This window comes from Salarias fasciatus, chromosome 8 (assembly GCF_902148845.1).
Source record: "Salarias fasciatus chromosome 8, fSalaFa1.1, whole genome shotgun sequence".
NCBI lineage: Eukaryota > Metazoa > Chordata > Actinopteri > Blenniiformes > Blenniidae > Salarias > Salarias fasciatus.
The window spans coordinates 8,026,538-8,042,680 of record NC_043752.1 but is presented as its reverse complement, the minus strand read 5'-3'; the positions used below and the strand labels follow the sequence as shown (position 1 = coordinate 8,042,680).

General features: G+C 44.2%; 1 protein-coding gene across 1 annotated transcript in view; it reads left to right on the top strand.

Moving 5' to 3' along the window:
- rab26 (RAB26, member RAS oncogene family) overlaps positions 1-16,143 on the top strand; it is a 70,336-nt gene that overhangs the window by 4,524 nt on the left and 49,669 nt on the right. The window lies entirely within an intron of this gene.

Genomic DNA, 16,143 nt, shown 5'->3' with positions numbered 1-16,143 from the left:
AGTGAAACAGGTTTTCAAGTAATTCCTTCCTGTATTAGTGCATCCAGCTAACAAGTGACTGATAGCTGGAATAAAAAGAAAAGATAAAAAAACTTAAGGTGATTAATTTCTGAGATTTTTCACTATTTGACTTTAGTTTCGTCAATATTTGGACCAAACACAGCACCAACATTTCCTTACGTGAAAAATGTTTTAGATCAGTTTTTGAAAGGAATAGACACTTACTGTTATCAAGAATTCAACTCATCAGTCAATTGCACACAAATATGTCAATATTTACCAATATGTACCTTAATACACCCTGTCCTCAGAATGATTCTGATTCAAAAGTAACAAAACAAGCTGGATTTGTCAAACTAATGAATCCATCCAACAGAATACTTTTATTGCGTTGTGAAGAAAAACGCATAAAACAATGTGTTTTCTCTTGAAACATTGTTTTGTAAAGCAGCTTCGGTATCGGTGAATTTCCAGGAGAAGCTGGAAATGGGATCATGTGTGTTTGTGAGCTGGTTGGATTGATCGCCTCGGTACTTCTGGGTTCGATCAGTTTATCCAGTGTTCATGTAAACGGGACAATCAGAAAGAGTTCAATCGTCAGCAGCTGGTGTCAAATTCTTAACGCGACAAAGTCTCAGTTCACACTCTTCTCGGGTTTTCTGTCTCAGTGTCGAGGTTTGGAGGTTAAATCACGGTGACGGTGTCGGCGCTCCTCTAAACTGTTTTCGGCGGCTCAGCTGTGCTTTTCCTCCCGCAGCCGGCCGACCTTCACCTTTCAAATCACCACCTCCTTAAAGCCTGAACGCCTCCTCAAGGCTGCGAATTGATTACTGGATGAAGGAAGCAGTTTTTCTCTTTTTTCATTAAAAAAAAAAGTCAAAAGAACTTCAAGGCTTTAAAACTTAAAATGTTGGTTGTCTTCAGACTTCACCAGCAGCGGAAGATAGATTAAAAGTGAAATTTAAATTGAGGTTATTTATTAATCTCCCTTTGACTTCCTTCACTGATAATGGTCTTTCCAGCATCTGCCCCCTGTGCTTGGGGGCAGCTGCACAGCGCCAGCAAAGGAGAAGAAAAAAGTGAAATTGTCACCGCCGCCGACTGGAAGCACTGACCTGTTTCACTCTTTTTACTCTCTTGATCCCTGTAACTGCAGAATCTGACACAGCCAGTTTGCAGAAAGCCTCCCCCCCCGGAGGAGGCGTTCGGAGCCTCTGTTCCTCTGATGCTGTCAGCCAGAGCAGCGTTTTTTTTTTTTTCTTTTCTTTTCTTTTTCTTCCCTCCCCCCGTCATCAGAACAAGTGTAAGACAGTAGAAGGAGTTTGGATGGCAGGAGGAGATGTGTACGGGCTGAGTGCGTCTCGGCGGACTCTGCCGGGACGGGGATTAATTGACACTCTTAGCAAAGATGGGAAGCGTGCTGGGTGCTGAGCTAACAGAAGCAGAGAAAGTCTGAAACTCTGAGCCTCATTTCTGTTGTTGTGTCTTATTTTTAGTGGCATGAAGGAAGCATTTCAGGATTTCCAGCGCTTCACCACCAGTCCCTCTCTGAAGCAAGCCAATTTAGCGTCTTTATTTATTAACAATGTTTAAATTCAACTCCTTTAACATGTCTGTGAAGATGGACGGACATTGTCAACAGTTGGTTTTATAAACCGAAAACGCCATAATGAACTGAACTCTGTATTTTCATTACTATAAGGTCCATATGAAGCGGAGAAGTGAAGGCCACTTTGAAACTGATTCTTGGTCTCCCTCTGTGGCTCTGAGTGGAAAACAGGACGGTTTTTTGGAAATACAGCAGCATCATTCGGCCCGATTGTGTTTGCAGACAGCGGCGTGTTCTATTCACACAAGCAACAGAGGTAAAAATAGATAAAAGGTCTTTTATCTGCATTTGTGGAAGAGAGATTGTGCGGTGGGAGGAATCGGTCATTATCAGCTCCCTAAACAAACCCAATAGAGAAAAAAAAAAAGCCTCTTGCGTCATTGTTTGCCTGAAAAAAGCAGAGCTATCGGTGTCGAATGAGCGTGCTTTGTGTGCTTCCACCCTCATTATCGCTCGTGCGCAGTGGAGCCGTCTGTCCGCCACATTATTGGGATGAATTCTTTATCCGTTCAAAGCCATTCAGGCGACACATCTGCGATCGCCGAGCCGTTCTTCTGCCTCCTGAGCTCATTCTGTCCAAGCCTGAGACCTCACCTGACACCGTGAGGCGAGCGCTCACCTGTTGAAAACGGCCTCGGCGTTAGCATTAGCATCATGGTTCACCGTGCCACTCACCGCTTTTTTGCTACCCAAAATGCATTGTGCTCAACATCACACCCTCTCGCGCCAGTCGCTTTAAAGTCAGCTTGCAATGGAGCCGAGACCCACGGTTTCAAGGAGACCTGATTTTGGATCCGAGTTCTTCAAAGAGAAGAGTGCAGTCTCTCGTCAATCTCTCGTCTCGCAGATGTATTTTTAACGTCTGCTTCATCCTGTCGCAGAATTATTATTAGCAGCTTGAAAATCTGGGCCAAACACGGCAAGAAACGCACTTTGATGGTCCTTTCAAAGCTCTGTCAGCCTGAATCGTGAACACTTTGACACACGGAGCTCGGATGATGATCCACATGTTTTACTGACGAGACGCCGCAACGTGCGCTCTCTGACGGAGGATGGCATGAAGATGCATTATTTGGTGTGTTGTGCACAGCAGATGGCAGAACTCAGAAGCGACAAACCGTCCTGCTGTTAACAAGAAATTATCAGGAAGTATTGTTACTGTGACGCATTCAGGCTCCGAATTAGCTTACAGCTAACATTAGCTTAGCTTTTTAAGAGCTGTCATTTGCTTGTTAATCAATTTTTTTTCCTCCACACCCCTTACTGTGATAAATTGAGTATAAAATGTAGATTTATGTATCTATTTAAGGTTTGACATCGATTGTCAACAAGTACCCCACACAGCGCTGCAGAAATGGAGGTGAAATAGGCTATAACACATGTTGCTTCTCATTCACGCATGATAAACCCCTGCTACATTAGGACTGCTGAGTTAATTAAAAGGGAAACCCAATTACACATGCCATTAACAAGATCTCTGCGCCTCACTCCGCCCACTTTGGATGAAATGTTAGCACAAAGCCCCACGGCTTCTTATCTCCAAGGACACGCGGGTGATTCTCCTGTTTTATGGCGTCGCAGATCCCAAAGAGCACGACCGGCGAAATATCTTTAATTGACTCCATTCAGGCTCTTCAAGAGATGTAATTAATAATTGACAGCGAGCTGTTGAGGCCGCCTTGACTCTCAACCCATGCTTGCTTCAAATTAAATCTGTTTCAAAGTGGAAGTGCTTTCCAGAATGTTTTAAGTATGATTGGATGGTTTTTGCTAAACTTTGTTGTGAAATTGGAGCTGGAGCGGTTTCGAATTCAACTGGATAATATTGTTATACTTCTTCAATATTGAATTACTGGTTGTTACATTCCTGATTGGATCTTTGAACTGATCGGTGATCAAATTTACCTACATTTTTGCAGGATTCTACACTATAGCTAAATAGATGTTGGAGGATCTGATAATAAAAAGTGATTTCTAGGAATGATGAATTTTATAAGCAGTGCTTCTTAAAAAGAACATAAGGGTTGTTTTCCATTCTCACTCATGGGGTTGTAACTCTTTCCATCATGCGCCTCTTTGAAAGAATTTAAATAAAAACACTGGCATGTTGTGATGTTGGGTTCTAAAGTTTAAAGTTGATATATTCTCGCACTATGTGGTTTTTGTCAGGAATGTGAAGCACTGTGACCTTTTACGTTCAAGATAATGAGCATCAGGAGTCAGCGCCCCGTAGGGGAAATAACGTACTCGGAGTAGGGTTGCAGTCAAATTTCTGCTTTTTTACATCTATTTATATTCCTCCTGCTCCCAAAAAGAAAAAAAGATGATTCAGAAATGAAACTTCAAACGCCGCTCGCTCCTGCTTGTTCCCCTCTTCTTCCAGGGAGAAGTTACTTTGAATTGCTGATGAGGTTTATGTTTCCACTGCTGGAGATATTGCAGGTTGCGTTTCCCCGCCGCGCCCCCGCCGTGCTGTCTGTGATTAGTGTGCGTCTGCGTTTAATTGCGCGTGCTCCCTCTCATCTCCGTGGCGTGGCTTTCCTCCTTCCTCCTCCCCGCCGCCCGTTCGCTCTGGAAAAACGATGTGGCGCGGCAGCGGAGCGGTTAATCATTAAACAGCGCCGCGCTGGCACAGATGGCTCTCTCTCCCTGTGTGTGTGTGTTAGTGTGTGTGTGTGTGTGGCCAGCGACGGTGTGCAGGAGCATGACAGGAGCATAATGGTGGCCACCCTTGCTGGCCTTTAATAGCTAATTGCCATGTGACTCGGTTTTGCACATGTGCTTGTTTACATGTGTCACCTCTGTGGGAGGAACTTCTGCGAGAAAAAAAAAAACAGCTAACAGCTGAATTAAACCACATTTAGTAACAATGGTAGTAGCTGAGGTGAAGGGGTCGTGATTGTGTGTTGTGGCTTGCATGATGCACCAATCAGCCACAGCATTATGACCCGACTGTCTGGACAACAGCGTTCATTTTGCAACATTTCATTGAAAAACGAACACATTTCGCATTGAATAAAATACACAATCCTTACCGAATGTGGACCAAACTTAGCCCTGCTCCATGCTTGCAGGACTGAACGCTCACTGGCGTTCATCACATCCCTGTTTCACCCCTCAGCAAGAGAGTTGAGCCAACTTCTTGCAAAGATGCACGCCCATGTGAGCCTCAGAACTTTTTGATTGCACCTCATTTGCTTTATGATGCAAAGCTGGAAGAGATTGCTGTTCCTCCAGAGCAAATGGAGCCTGAGATCTTAAGATTTATGTAGATAGCAGGTAATGGGAGGATTGTAAAGGCACAGGAGACAAAGACAATACTTCCTCTGTAAGTTTTTTATTTTTTTATGTATATTTAGTGTGATTAGTAGGATGTGAGAGGACGAGTTGCCTGCTGTTGTCGTCATCCGCAGCTTCTCCGCTGGTCCGCCTGTTGGCCCCAGTCGGTACGCGGTGGACGTTTCCAAGGTGAAAACGCTGCGTTAAGCTTGTGAGATTAAGCACGATTTATCAAGGCTGGAAAGCAACAGTGTTCATGGGAGATGTGTTTAATTTTAGAACTGGCAGTGCTACTGGTGTGAGATAGAAGCTACATCTCCTGGCTGCAATCTCACTAATTAAATCAGTTAATTTGATTCTTTTTTTCTTTTTTTACCCCCCTCGTTTTCGTTATTGCTCCCTGCAGCCATAACTTTTCCTTTACGCTGAATTTTTTTCTTGCTGCATATTTTTTTTTTTTTTTTTTTTTTTTTTTTTTTTTTGCATTTTTAAGATTTGCAAAATAAATTGGCGTGTGTGAGAAAATGCTGCTGTAGTCGCAGTCAGAGGAGAAGTGATAGTGATGATCGCAGTCCCTCAGCTCCCAGACGCCGTCCATTGATTTCTTTTCATGTGGCTGTGAATTTTAATCTCTCCGGTAAAGACTGAGAAATTAAGACCACAGGCGACTCATAGCTTTAAAAAAAATGAAGAAGAAAAAAAAAAAAAAGATCTGGATGCTTGACAGTCCTTTTTGTGATTTCCCACTGACCACACAGGACAATATTGGTTGCCGTGGTAACGATGCACAGGTACACCGAAGGCAATTTTCAGTCCAGTATATGAAATGGGTGAAAGGCGACATGCATTATGCATTTTCTGACTCGGATACTCTCAAGCCAGCGTCCACATCGCCACACACACACACACACACACACACACACACACACACACACGCTTCAGCTCTCCTAATTAATTATTGCACGCTTGGGGACACGTCTATCATGTAATCTATATTGTTAACCTTGTTTTTCAGCGAAAAGCAGGGCCTTGCTGCACATCTATATTTCATGTAAGCTTCAGGCACAGATGTCTGCAACCTCAGTCACCCAGGATCTCTTACTTTTATCTAGCACTTGGTAAGCTCCCATCAGCGCTGTGGGTTTGATAGATTCGTTCCTGTAAAGCAGAGCTGTCAGGGATGATGGCGGTCTTCACTGTAACCTCATTTCCATGTAGCCATCTATTGTATTTACATAAAGTGGAGTAGGCGTGGGAAGGTTCTCTTCGGTGAGAATACCACTCAACATGCAGTCCTGTGCAAAAGGTTCAGGAGCTCGTGTGTTTATCCCAAAGTCCTGCGAAAGTTTTGGTCCATTCAAGGAACATTTCCAGATTTGGTTCCAGCGGAACCGAAATAAATTGCAAGCTCTTGTATTGCTTAGAGGCTTTATCTCAGCAACATAGCGAACGTAACAACAGGAGAACCGGCTCTTCTGACAGCCTCTGCAGCAACAGGAAAATGGTTTGTCGCTTCTTTTATATCCACAGATCTGCAGTCAGCTCACAGGCAAACACACTGTCCTCTCATGGAGCTGAAGAAGACCCACGAAATTTAATTAATTAAAAATGACCATTTCTTTTCATATGAAATAATGAAGAGTAAATGTAATTTTATGGACACAAATTAGGATTTCTTGATGAATGGCCCACACTGTGTCCTCAGAATTCGTATCAGGCCAATTCTTATACAATCAAAATGATTTAAAGACACATTTTGGTCTCTGCATTGGGTTAAATGGTGAAGATCCAGTTCTGTAAGTGATTATAGACTTTTGCTTTGTTTCCAATGTTATTTCCCTGGTTTGATTGAATGACATGGTAATAAATACCAGAATGGAAACAACGGAGTAGATCGACGGTAAATGGATCATGGGCGTCATAACTGCCAGACGTTTCCTCCCCGGCCTGCAGCATCAGTCTGCTCTCCTCCTGCAGAGTCGGCTGAAAATAAGCCGTATGTAGATGCACTCCGCCATTCATGAATAAGCAAAATGATGAGGCACACTCATGCTAATCAGCCTCCACGGGACGGAGGGATCAGAAAACAGTGGAAAGTCAAAGGCACGTTTTTGTTTTGCCCCTTTTACATAGCGCCTCTTCTTCCTCTTCATTCTAATCCTGGAGGGTTCACTGACTCTGGAGTCTAATATTGGAGTGAATCGACACAAACTGAAGACGTAGCGAGAGATGGATAATCGGCGGTGTCCAGCTGATCAGTCTGCTGGGTTTCACCTTCGTTCTGCGTCACTGCCTCGTAAAGTGCACGTCGGGTTCCCAGGAGACCGTCGTTATGGACCAGGAACAACAAAACACGCCCAGGAGCGTGTGATGACGGCGGGCGGTCGTTCAGGCCTGTCGGAGCTCTGGGGTCAGCGGAGGTTGTCCCGGTGGAGGCGAGGAATGACAGCACGGACGAAGCACAACCACAGCCTGCGTGTGGTGAAAAACGCACAATTTTGAGCATGTTGGATTAAAAAAAAAAGCTTTATGTTAACACCGTTGCAGTGTTGGAAACTCAGAGAGAGCGGTGTGATCTGCAACTTGTGAGGAAGCTGTTCGGTCTGTGTGCAGTAAGTGAACGAGTGCGAGATGGATGGCGGGCTTAGGTTGTTAACCAAACGGCTTCATCTCAAGCTGTGAGGCAGGAATCGCTCCGCAATTTGTCACGCTTATGAGGAATCACAACGCAGCTGCATTCGCTTCTGTTCCCTCCATATGGATCCGCGTCTCTTCTAAAATTAATCGCAGAGTGTCACCCGAGCACGACTTTACACAACGCCGCTCGCTTTCGGGCCAGACAAACGGTTTGTGAACAGGCAGCGGAAATTCTCACATATTCAGGGAAATGGTCGGAGGAGAAAACACTTCCAGACTTGCTTCACACAGTGTGGGTTTTCTTGGCTTTTTCTAAAGAATTAAGAATTCACATGCAAAAGTTGGGAAATCGATTTTGAATTATGAGGAAATTGCCTGATTTTTTTCAGACATGGTTGATGGGAATCGGGAGTCTCTCCCAGCAGGCATGGGTGATCGGTAATTTCGGTCAGTGTGAGAACACACAGGTTCAGTCCTATGCTGGAGCCGTCCTGTATGCAGTTTTAATTGGGTTTAGCCAAGGTACCTCTCGTAATTGAGAGAAATCCATCTATCCATCTTTGTAATTATAAAAGTCACCCTTGTAAGGTTAAGTGGTTGTCTGTAAACTCCTCCTAAGTCTGGTGATCAGTCTCTTTGTGTCCTCTGATGGATTAGCAGCCTGTCAAAGGCAGAGCCATTCTTTTGACGAACGTCAGCTGGAATGAGGTCTCACTTGACCCGTAGTTGAGCAAAGCAGGCAGAGAGGACGTTTGGATGTCTGCGTCTCGACGTTTAATCCCGACGATTTGAACTTCCACACTCATCATGCAAATTTCCCACCCCTTTTTTATCCAACTTTATCCAATTAACGGTCGCAGGGCACTGAAGCTTATCCCAGCTAATTACGGGCGAAGGCTACCAGTCGTCCAGAGGCCCTGCTGGGACTTCAAACCCGGTACCGAGGTGAGAATTCAAACCATTACGCTACTCTGCAGGTCATCAAGCGTGCCAAACTGAAGGCAAGTCCTTTGAGACTGATTTCAAGTGCACTTGACTGGGACATGTGGTGCAGTACATTACTGTAAAAACCCCTCCAGGAGAAACAATAACTGAAACTGTTTTCTGATCCGTACGTTGGTGGAGAAAAGCCATCAGTCACACAGCGATTTGTTGAAATCTGTACACCAACAATGGCCATAAAGGAGAAAAAGCATTGTTCCATTTTGCTTTGTGGACCAGCGGTTTGAAAGATCTTTTCTCTTCTGAAGACAAAGTTTTCTTTACAACAACTCCTCCAGGAAGAAATCTTGACTTTCATTAACTTTTGTAACCCCAGCTTTTTGAGAATCTTCGGTCAAACCCCGAACGCACAATTAGCATATGGAGATTAAACACACACTGGCAGATTTGTTAGGAGGGGTATGCATATGACTGTCATGCATATTCATCGGCCGGCAGAAGCAGATGTTTCTGGCTTTCAAGTAGAGGAACGCAAGTATCATGAATCAGCGATCCCCTGCTTCAAAGGTGTTTTTGTTATTGTATCCAGAGATTGTATCGCATTCGGAACGCCCACAATCTTCATTCATTCATATTCATTATTATTTAACAGTGTTACACATTACAGCCATTCCATTTTAATGGTTTCTGTAATCATATATATGAAATTTAAAGCCTGAAAAGTCTCTGTTAGATGGAATCTGATCTCTATAGGTAAAGAGTACTTAAAAACTGGTGCTTTATTGGCAAAGGGCTCTATCACTCTCGGTCACTGTGTGTCCGCTTTGGTTGACCAACCTTCATCCCTCGATCTAAGGTCTTCAGGGCACATTCCAGATCAATAGATCAGAGATTCAAGGAACTCTCAGGTCATTTCGAGCCAAAGTAAAGTAGTGAGTTTCAGGATGATATGTTGGTACTGCCCGGTGCAGAATTTTGAATTAGTGAGAGACGTGAATTAGCTCTAAATATCCACCCATCTGATTGGAACCAGAATAAAATGCTGTCCAACTATGAGAATGCCAAGTTCTTGGGTGATGTTGCATAGATCAAAAAAGGATTTTACCATTTGAAAATTTTTACTGATTGTGACATTTAAACATATGCAGGCACCATGGGTGTCCTCCATAATGTTGTCATGGGACATTAGGTACCTTAAAGTTGTTTCCAGATGGTTGTTGTGAACATAGGTATGGTGCATTATACCAGTACTGTATGAGAACGACAAGCTTCAGCAGGGAGACATAAAGAGGTCGAAGGGAGAGCACTGTTGTACACCACAAGTCTACTGCTGTAAGAACACCGATTCCTACTGAGGTCTTAAGATGAATTTTGGTACAACAGTATGACTGACCGACTGCACAATGTTTTTCTCAACTGAATCAACGGTGGTGATGTACTTCAATGTCCAGGAATAGTAATGTCTGCCAGTATGCTGTTGACAAACATCTTTAGGAGATAAATTCACAAAGCTCACAGAGAATGGATCAACTGTTCCAGTAGTTTTATTTGCTGGAACAATGTTTGTTCTGGAAATAAACAGAGAATGTGGTCCAGTACTTTACCTCCTTGAGAATCTTCAAACTGCTGTTTTTCTATTGGATTTCTATTGTTAGCAGCTGTGACTCGTAGCTGCTGCACACAGCCACTGATTTAAAAGCCTTTATCAGAGATGTCGTCACTATTGATCATATTTCATCTGATGAGAAAATGAGTCATAATTTCACAGTGTATAATAGAGATGAACAACCTTATTGCTGCTCTGTTCACCTCTGCAATGTGTGTATCGTAAAACACTGAACTGCAAGACGTTATGACTCTCTGCACCATGCATTCAAGTTATGCAATATTTCAAAAGTACCTGACTAATTTAGATGGACAGAGAAAAGAGCACATTGCTGAAGTGTATTTCTATTATATCATGTCGTTATCACAATACTGAACATTGCATTTCTCATTTTAAAATGTTAACCTGGAAATGTGCAGCTGTCGGCTTTGAACGGACTAAAAATGAGCTGGATAATTTTCAAATAACGCTAACTGAGAAGGTCAAGTGTGTGTTGCTCCATTTCATGTCATAGATCAAACCTAATCATTTTAAATGATTATTATTAAAGTGGTGGAGGGACAAGCCGGTACCAAGGTGATCGATTCCTGTTCCCCGGAGACAGAGCGAAGTGAGAATGAAGGAGTCCCTCTTTGCTCGCTGTTCTGGCCGTAATGAATCAACCCCATTCCCCAAACACTGATCTTCACAAATCATCGTGGCAAACGAGCCTCGCTGAAGGCGACAGCAGGGTTGTAATTTCTCCAAATCTTCATTCTCATTCCCAGAAAGTAGAACGACTGAAACTCTGGTTTGTTCAGGACTTTGAGCAGCGCCGGATTTTTGCCACCCACCTGGTAAAGGGTTAAAACCGCCTTGCCGTGGTCCTTTCGGTTACTGTGGTGCAATAACAGCGGCAGGTAGCGGGAAATGGCCGTTTGAAGTGCAGCTGACACTGATTTGAAGGAGGTGGACGCCAAACACGAAGGATGACAAGAAAATGAAGCATTTGAGCCCCGCTGCCTCACGCCCTCTGCTCCTTTCTGTACAGTTAAATGGCGGCGGCTCTGCGGTATCAACACCCGTCACATCGAGCCATTTGATCAAACCGGCCAGGTTGTATTTTGTCAGGAACGCAAACTTTCATGTAAATGCGAGCGGCCGCGGTCGACTGATTGCAGCCGGAGCAAAACGAAATGAAGGTATTTGATCTGAACAAGGAGGACTGAAGCTGAAAGCTCTGACAAGCACATCAACATCCTGCTGAAAATAGTTTCTCTCTGTCGGAGCTGGATTCTATTTTGAGGCTAATATCACAGAGAAGCGTCTCTGTGGCTGCAGCAACACCCCGTCGTCCGCTTTAATTCCCGTTTCATGCATCGACCAAAGAGTCCTGATGCAGTTTTATCGAACGTATTGATGAAGATAATAACACGTCACAGCATTTCACAGCATGCATTTACCCTGGAGAGGCGTTCAGTCAAGCTTTATACATATGGAAATAAATGCAGCTGTTGCACAAATCAACTTCTTGGAAGTAGATTTGAAAATTGCTAGGTTAGTTGTGTGGCCCTTATGATTATTAATCCCATTCCCACTTTAAAAGATTCTCGGAAATGAGCAAAACTGCATGAGACATGAAAAATATGCACAATTGAAAGTCATCGAACACGAAGCGTGCATGCTGATGCAAGCATCGACTGTGCGAGGGCTTCCTCTTTATCCCAGAGCAGCAGCGCGCCGATGAGCCTGGACAGTGACTGATGGACTGGAGAGGGGGCGCTGTGGGGGGCTGCAGAATGCTCCACGCACAGGAACGTGTACCTGCACTGGAATCCAACCCAGGACGATGATCAAAGTCTGGTTCCTGCGAAAACAAAAGGCGGAGCGAACGAAGTAAAGCAAACAGCTGCCAAGACGTGGAGCTAATTTACTCTCCGACGTTTGATTAACGTTTCCCCTCCCACACCTACGAGGCGAGGAAGCGCATCTAGAAGGCGGCGGCGCTTCAGGAAAGCTCCCTCGTCTTCGTCAGACCGCAGAGATACGGAGCGACTATTCATCAAGCTGTCATCCTTTTACTCAACAATAATCAAAGCCTCAACAAACTGCTGCAGTATCGTGTGGTGCGGAGGCTCGCCGGATTCCTCCCAAAAAGAGCTTTTTGCACACTGTCTGTTTTTTAAATGTACCGAAAACACTCAAAGTTTCAGAGACTCCTTTGGAAGAACACAGCGCGCGCTAATAGGATTTCCACCCTATTGTTTGGATAATTCTGTTACATCGGGGGCCTGGATTGAAGGGCTTATAGGGCATTACATGCTGCACACTTTAAATAAGAATTTTTCGCAGAGGTCTATTTTCATGCTCAGTCGGCGCCGGCGGCAGATAAGTTCCTCCGGGGACGAGTTTGTTTTTTCCACAACTGCTTCGTTGAACTAAATAATTGTCTAAGTGAACTTTAAAGCAGGGCTAATCAATAATTTTACAAGTGAGTGGAGAAAAAGATTGTGTGTAATGCGACAGGTTTTACAGTTAGAGAGGAAGCTGCAGAAGAGAGCTTTCGTTTGAGCTTCCAGACCAATTTTATTAGACACGAAGGGAGAAAATATGTACAGATTCTTAGATGTTGATGTTTGTAGACTCCTGCTGAGACCCACTTTTTCCATTTTCTGTCAGAGTGTTTTGTTTTTTTACCTCCGTTCAACTTTATGTTTTGCATTCAGTCTTTTCATTGGGAGTAGTTTTAGTCTGTGGGTTGGTGGACCAGATTTAAACCTTTGGGTCTGATGATTTCCTCTGCATTAGCAGACAAACAGAGCCAAACATAGTGGCTTTTAGTGGACATTCGGAGGTATTAACATCAGAAAATGAAGGTATCATTATCTGATAATGTCGCTAATCACCAAGCGCAGCTCGCTTTTCCCCATAATTTTCTCTCTTTAATCATACAAAAAAGGTTGTTTTTGAGAGCAAAGACATGAAAAGAAAGATCCCCTCCTGATCATCAGAGACACGGTGATGGAAAACCCGTCAAAGACAGTCGTAATTCCGTTCCGCCCCTTCAGCAAATCACGAGTGGCTGAGCAGAAACTGAAGTTCCGGGCATGCTACAGCTGTCTCCTGAGAGAGAAAGACAGGCGGCCTTAAAAAGTGGACAAGTCAGACTTACTGTGGTTGACTGCCCCCTAATCTAAATCTTATCCAAGATTTGTGACAGTGAGACAGCGGGAAAGAAGCGATAAAGCCCCCGTGAGCCCCTCGCCATCCGAAACCTTAAGCCGTGCTTCTTCCAGCTGGACAGAGAGGCGTTTTTCACATTGCAGCGGGGCTGAAGGGGTCTTTCATGGGAAGTAAAAGCGAGCATGGGGATGGTCTTGTATTGGGAGTTCGATCTGCAGAAAGCGCCATGAGGCGAAAGATTTCGAGACTTGATGGACGGGTGCGGGCCGAGGTTGCAGCAGGGCAGAGCGCGAGGGAACGAGAGGATGCAGAAAGAGGAGGGAGGAGGGAGGCCGGGCAGGGAAATCGTCGAAGAAAAGCCGTGGCTGGAGGGCGCTTCACGAAAATGGCGGGTTTAAAAGGAATGCACAGGACCGAAAATGGGATAAAGAACAGAGGCGGAGGAGGACGTGGAAAAGGGGAATCAGAAGGGGTGACAAATCCTGGATTAGCCGGTCTTATTGGCAGATGCAGGGTGTGAGATTTTCACTGCTAAACCACTGCAATCAGAGTGCGGAGCAGAGGAGGAGGGAGCGTCTGGTCGAGCCAGGCGGCAGATCTCAGCCTGCGTTTACCTGGGATTGGTGTTACTCAGAATGAAAAAATGGGTTTACGGCCTCGTGAATCAGGCTTCAGCCACCTCTCCCATAAAGTGTCGGCTTTACCCCGGTCTGTACAAGAAGACGGCTGATAAACGCTTTCCGAGCTGCCACAACTCCAAACTCTGGAAAGGGCAGCTCCGAAATGCCCCGGCAGCAAAGCAGCCAACATGTCAGCAATACACAATCTCCCTGTTAATGTTAAACCACAAAACAAACACATGCTGTCTGGCTTCAGATTTAGTGCTTTAGCCTTGAATGCACTTTCTGGTCGGCTTTAAAGGATTGTCTGCACAAAAACATATCGTGTCCTTTCTTTCGATTTTTGAGAAGAAACCTTCATTTTAAACAAAAATAAGTGAAAAGTAGTACTGTTGATTGTAAATCTTTCCTTGCTAAGTCATTGTCATTAAAATAAACATCAGTTTCAATCAGGCAAATCTATACGCAACAGAAGAAAGTATTTTAAATTCAGGGCATCTTAAAACTTCAGTAGAGCATCTACACAGTCCCTTCATACCTGGAAGTCCTGCGTCAATGACCAGTCAAGACGTCTTTTTACTAAGTATACGTTGCTCATGTGAAAAACAGGAAGTTCCAACTTGATCAGACGCAAAACATCTTCAAAGTTTTAACTCCAGACTGCTGTGATCGTGTGGCGGGTTGTTAAAAGTGCAGCTGGCAGGCGGCCGGAAATGCAGCCAGAGTTCAGCCGAACGCAGACAGAAGCAGCGGGACGCGTCTGAGATTCATGAAGCCCACTGCAAGAATCTGATTTAGCAGTAAATGAGAAATAGATGACTCACTGTGACACTGATCCGTTACAAAAAGACCTCTGCTGTTCCATTTGTACCATGCCTTATTTGTCAAACGCACTGGAACTGGCTCACAAGTCATTTGTTTCCCCCTACTTTATCCTCTGTTTATAGATTTTTCAGGCTTAATTTTGTTACTTTAAATGAACTTCCATCCATTTTCCACACCGCTTTATCAAATTCACGGCCGTGGGGCGCTGAAGTCAGTTTACACTTTAACGACTGCAGTCCATCACAGGACAGGCAGAGACAGTCGCACTCAAATTCACAACTTGAATGAACGCTATGAAAGTAGATTGGATGTATTGAAATGTAGGAGTTGCATTAACGACTGCATTTTGTTTTAGTTTGGGACCCTGCAGCTTGTATATTGCATGTTGAGCACTTGCCATTCATGTTTGTAGCGTATTGTTGTCCGCGCACTTGTGTTTGTGTCTGGTTTCATTACAAAAATGACCAATTACATCGCCGCCTACATCCTTTTCGGCGTCTCTGCCGCTCAAGACATATTTTTCAAAACGTAGCCGTGTAAATGTGAAGGTATTCTGAAAGGAAATGCAAAATGGCTGCTGTGAAACAGGACCTGACACTGACTCCACATGGTCTTATTTTTGATTTTATTCGCACGAAGTTAATGGTAACCTATTTTGACTAACAAAATAAATCATATTTCTTTCACTTTCCTTAGTTGTGGCAATTTTAAAATGAAATGACTTGATTTCCTCACTGATTGAGGAAATGCTAAATATATCTTTTTAGCGAAGCCCAGAGGGAGAGTCTGATAACTTCAGATCTGTTTGGAAACAGGAACGACCTGCTGAAGCATGAGGATGATGTGAGTTATATTTATATGAAGTTTGACAAAGAGAGCGAAGTTCAGGCTCATCGGGGCATATTGGGCTTATTACAGTGTGTGTGCGTCCACGGCTTCATTGATTTCATGGTCGTCTCGTCGGAGCGGCGAGTCCTTCATTAAGTGCCGTCTTCGTCGGCACCTCTTTATTTGACAGTCCAGAAAAGTGGGTGTTCATGCTACGCTGCTTTATTTGAACCCAGGGCCAGCGAAAGGAAATAACTTTCTTTTATTCCCTTGTATTTCTAAACTTTTGATTTCGGTAACCACTATCGAGGCCATCTGTCATTGTCGAGCTTCGCCCTACAATAGTTTCTGCATTCATCTCTCGCTGAACCACTCCAAGGGGTTGTTTCTTTCTTTTCTTTTTCTCCTCCTTTCTAATTTGTCGTTACCTGAGCTCTCGTTTGCTCCTGAAAACTTGAGGAGCCAGCAAGCTGGGATAATTGACTCTCATTAAGTCTGAGGTAATTAGAGGGAGCCCTGTTGAGGCATGCATGAGTAATGTGCGAGTGTGTTTGTTGTAAAAGCCTGCTGGAGCTCGCTGGCTGTTTCTCCTGTTTACCTTCCCAAAGTGAAGTGGAAAGGCAGGGGATTAACAG